The sequence below is a fragment of the Leopardus geoffroyi genome, chromosome B1, assembly GCF_018350155.1.
Source record: "Leopardus geoffroyi isolate Oge1 chromosome B1, O.geoffroyi_Oge1_pat1.0, whole genome shotgun sequence".
NCBI classification, from domain to species: domain Eukaryota; kingdom Metazoa; phylum Chordata; class Mammalia; order Carnivora; family Felidae; genus Leopardus; species Leopardus geoffroyi.
In genome coordinates, this window is record NC_059327.1 from 170,037,531 (window position 1) to 170,042,968 (window position 5,438).

General features: G+C 42.8%; 1 pseudogene; it reads right to left on the reverse strand.

Annotated features, from left to right (window-relative positions):
* Window positions 1-5,074: 5,074 nt before the first annotated feature.
* LOC123596607 lies at window positions 5,075-5,171 on the reverse strand (annotated as a pseudogene).
* Between the last annotated feature and the right edge of the window lie 267 nt (window positions 5,172-5,438).

Here is a 5,438-nt window from a genome sequence, read left to right on the forward strand (position 1 = left end):
TTGGCTTTTTAATTTGAATATTTTAATTGCCTACTTTCCAAACTGAGTTTTAAGAAAATAAAACAATAAAATAAGATTTTGTGACTTTGAGTCTACCTTTAAAGGGTTATGTTTTATGATTTCTCTAAGAGAACCATATGCCCCTCCACTTCCAATTATTCCTTCCCTCCTCTCCTCACCTCTAATTTTCTTTTCATCCTTTATGTCCCTGTGTATGCACATGTGGATCCTCTGATTTTTAGTTAGTGTGTCTGAAACAAAATGCAGAGAAAAGTACAGGTAGGTAGAGAAAGAGACGTTTGTCCCAACTCCTGACCGTCAGGCAATTGCACTGCCTGGTGTTTAATCCTCAAGCCTCCAAGGCACAAGGTAAGGAAGCATTGCCCAAAGCCCCACCTCACTGGCTTTCTTCTGTTTCCTGGCATCTGACAACCTTTTCCCAGTCTTTGAGCATGCTGTTCCTCCCATTAGGAAACCTCAACACCGGTTCCCAGCTCGGAGGCTTTCTTCATCTTTAGGCTTTAGTTCGAATTTTGCCTCCTTTGAGAAGCCTTACTGACAGCCACAAATGGTCCATGCCCCCGACCCTGGTTTTCTCTATCCGTGTCCTGTTTTTTTCCTCCTTGGCTCACATCATGATTTATAATTGTCCCATTTATTTTCAGTTCCTTAAGTTTACTGTTTGTCTTTGGTCTTCCTTTGGTCTGCTGGCTCTGACAGCGAGCTCGAAGGGAAGGGGTGGAACTTGCCAATTGAATTCAGCTCTCTAGGGATAACACCTGGCACATAATAGGCACTCAATAACCATCCTTTTAATGAATGAATGAATGAATGACTATCCTCTCCAGAGAGGCTGGGTGTGCCAAACTGCTCTGAGAAGCTTCTTGCTGCATTGATTCTAAATTCTGCTCAGGGAGACCTCTAAGGAGGGTGCACCAGCCAAGTGGGTTGGGTGGGCTACTTGTAAGGCCAAATCCAGAGGAAGTCACCCCAAGGAACACTTAGAAGGACAGAGTGAAGCAATCCCGGAATTATTTTCTTAATGAAGGGAATTAACTCGGAACTCAAATTGAATCAAGTGCCTAACATAGAGAGCTCAGAGCTAGCCCCTTTTTGCTAACTACCCTTATAAAATGACCCCTCACCCATGCAGGCAAAGCCCTGGCAGCATTGTGCCAACTTTAGCAAGGGGGGGGGGGGGACTGCTTTTAGCCCCTGGTAAACAATAAAATTAATTTAAATATTCTTGAGGTAAAGTCTCTGTACAACTACAAAAGACAATGACTTTCCTCTTGTTGAGCTTATGTATTTTTTTTTAATCTTGAGTTTCTATAAGGCAAAGACTGTATGACATTCGTCTTTATATTCCTATCAGAATCTCTGATGTAGAAGCATATGATTAGAGGAGCCCAACACATTAACCCCAATACATTATTTTACTTATAAAGTCCCACACTCTTTACCAAAGAGACCCTTCCCATCAGATAGAGCAGGGGAGAAAGGAAACCACGTCTTGCCATAATGATCAGGGCTGGAAATCTGCTTTTCCCCACCATTTGAAGGCTAGAACATCTATACTAGATGTGGAGCTGAGAAAGAAACTGAAAGGAATTGGGTTTTAACCGGGTCAATTATTGATGCTCAGCAGATGAAACAAGAGCTATAAATAGAAGCGAAAGAAAAAAAATGGTGGGAGTTTACTGAGGATTAGGGAACTTCCTAAAGGCCACATAAGGGCACATAACTGGTCTTCCTTTGCCATTGATGGTTCAGGGTAATTGGGTGGATTCATCCTTAAGCAGGGAGATAGTGTAGACTCGTGGTTATAGACCAGCAGAAGACAAGAAAAGGATCATGGGTTTATGCGCTTTCCAGAGGGCTGGCCAGCCTGGGGTAGGGATTTAATTGCCTGGGGACCAGAGACCCTATACTGACCCTATACTCCACCTCCCTTCCTCTCTCGCTCTTAGTTTTTCATTTCTCTCAAAGGTTTGCTGAGTGAAAAGGAAGGAAAGCATTTTTGTCTCTGACTCCGCCTAAAGAAATAAAGATCTACAAATCCTTGGAGACTGTGGGGTAGGAAGAGTGGAGGAAATGTGAAAGAAACCCAAGGGAGAAGTGAAAACTCGGGCCAAGAAAGTCAGGGGCCACTTGCACAGAAGTACTTGCCTCTTCTGGGGCTGTTTACCACACAAGCTTTTCTTTTCTTATCATTTGGGGAATTTTTGTGATTTATTCTCTTTCATGGTGTTAATTCCCACACAAAGCATTCTGATGGAGTCTGATTTGAACATGATGCTCTAAAGTTCCAAGCTAGTTGTGTGTGTGTGTGTGTGTGTGTGTGTGTGTGCATGTGCGCGTGTGTGCACATTTCTTTAAGATTGTTCATTGTCGGGGCACCTGAATGACTCAGTCCGTTAAGCATCCGACTTCGGCTTAGGTCATGATCTCGTCATTGGTGAGTTCGAGCCCCGCGTCCTGCTCTGTGCTGACAGCACAGAGCCTGAGTCTGCTACAGATTCTGTGTCTCCCCCTCTCTCTGCCCCTCCCCTGCTCGCACTCCATCTCTCAAAGTAAATAAACAATTTTTAAAAACTTAAAAAAAAAATAAAATAAAATTGTTCATTGTCAAAAGGAGGGTGATATAGGTTCCTATATCTTCTTTCCCTCCTAAGGGTTTGGGCCACCAGAAGGTAATCACTAGCACTTCTAACTAAATTGAATATACTTGGAAAAGTTCTACGTGGAAAACAGAAACACAAAATTCATTTTAAGTTCATTTTTAATTGAGTTGCAGTGTGATTTAGACCTTGAACTTCTCCAGCCAGTCACATAACCAGAGAGACACGTCAAAGACAGGAATCCTGCGGCCCTCACCAAGAGCTGGAGGGGCCTAAAATGTTCACCATAAAACAGACCTTTGCTAGATTAACCTTTTCCCTTGGGGATACGGCAGCTGAGGTTTGGTGTGGACAAGTGACTCAGTCGAAGGTCACTAGCGCTGACTTTCCCACGTATGCACTTTGCTGTTTCCGCGTTTGTAGCCATTCTTGTTCTCCTCACACTTCACTAACCAGTATTTTATGCCTTCACAGAGCTCTGAAACTTCAACATTTTCGTAGTTGGAGTTGTCGGTTTTAATTAAAAAAACTCTGATTGTGCCGGACATGGAGCCCGAGGTTAGGTGTGAAGGCCAGTAAATGCAAATGGCACTTTCCCTGTCCCGAGGAGCTCTTCCTCTAGCACGAGGGATAAGATGTCCCCAGTAGCTGGAAGACAGGGGAGGGGGCCCTTGCCATAGAAAGGCAGAGTCAGATAGATGGGGGTTCTGAGGAGAACTGCTTCCAAACGGGAGAAAGTGTTCATGGAAGGTGGGCGTTGGGCTCACTCCCCCTGGGGAGTAACTGGAGATGTGACCATGACCTAGAGTAAGGCAAGGAGGAGCCCCCCATCCCCCCCATGAAGGAACAGAATAAAAGCCAGCTGTGAAAGGAGGGCACGAAGGCAACAGAGTGTTCGTTTTCACTAGAGAACACTCTGTGTGAAGGGCCTTCGTGTGATAGAAAAACCCTCCCGAAGGCCCTGCAAAGCAACATGTAGGACAGTGTATTAGTCCTCGTCGTCTGTTCGCTGCTACCGTAACACAATTCCATAGACTGGATGGCTTAAACGACAGAAATTTACTTTCTCACAGTTCTAGAGGCTGGAAGTCCAAGATCAAGGTGAGGGCAGGTTTGGTTTCTCCTGAGGCCTGTCTCTGGGTCTTATAGATGGCCCCATACTTGCTGTGTCCTCACATGGGCTTTGCTCTGTGTGCAGGCACCTCTGGGGTTTCTTCCTCTTCCTCTTTTTTTTTTTTTTTTAACTTTATTTATTTATTTTGAGAGAGAGAGAGAGAGAGAGAGAGAGAGAGAGAGAGAATCCCAAGCAGGCTCCACACTGTCAGTGCAGAGCCTAACATGGGGCTCAGACTCAAAACCAGCGAGATCATGACCTGAGCCAAAATGAAGGGTCAGAAGCTTCTCTGACTGAACCACCCGGTCGTCCCTCTTCCTCTTCTTATAAGGACACCAATCATATTGGATTAGGGCCCCACCCTGATGACTTCAGTTAGCCTTAATCACCTCTCTAACAGCCCTATCTCCAAATACAGTCACATTCTGGGGTACCAGCAGTTAGGGCTTCAACATAGGAGTTCTGGAAGGACACAAATCAGCCCTAGAAACTCTGTATGATTATACTACTTCAAGATAGATTGCACTCTTGTAAAAGCCACCAGGCATTGGGTGGCTCAGTTGGTTAAGCGTCTGAAGCTTGATCTCAGCACATTGGGCTCCACACTGGGCATGAAACCTGCTTAAAAAACAAAACAAAACAAAACAAAACAAAACAAACAAAGAGCTACCAGGCATTAATATAGCCTATTAAAACAGGCTACACATTTCCCTCCCACACATGTCCCATGAATCTTTTATTTAAGTATAAAGATTAAAGGCAGAGGTCCAAATACTGCATAAAAACTTAAGAAAACAAACCTGCGTTTCTACTTCTAGGAATTTACCCAAGAGAAATACAAAACATATGTCTGCACAGAGACTTGTCCACAAATGTCCATGATAGCATTACTCATAATAGTTAAAATGTAGAAACACCCCAAATATCCAACTGATAGCCTATAAACAAAATGTGGCATATCCATACCATGGAATATTATTCAGTCATAAAAAGGAATGAAATATGGATGTGTACTACCATGTAGATGAATCTTAAAAACATGCTGAGTTAAGCCAGGTGGAAAGGGCTACATACTGCATGATTCTATTCATGTGAAATGTCCAGAAAAGATACATTTGTAGATCCAGAAGGCATATCTAGGGTGGCCTGGGGCTGGAGAAGGGAGTGGGGACTGATGTAAGTGAGCCCAAAGGAATGTTTTAAGATAAAGGAGAAGTTCTAAGCCTGGATTGGGGTGACGGTTGCACAACTCCATAAACTTATTTTAACAACACATTGAATTATACACGTACAATGGATATATTTCATGATATGCAAATTCTACTTCAATAAAGCTGGAAAATATTTGGAAAATATTTGCACACCATCCTTGTGTGGGGGGCCATGTTGACCTTCTCTTTATTATTCCAATTTTAGTATACATGCTGCAGAAGCAAACACAATAAAGCTTCATTAATAAACATTAACAAACATTAATAAAACATTAATAACAAACATTAATAAACATTAACAAACATTAACAAACATTAATAAAAAACATTAATAAAAACTAGGAGGAATTGAAAAAGTCACACACACACAAAAATAAAATAAACTTCAAAAATTTCCTGTCATTGGGCAGGAGAGTGTATGCCTTCCATCCATAGTCTGCAGTAGGAAAAAGCTAACCCCCTATCCCAAGTGAGTTCTTGGTTCTGTACGGT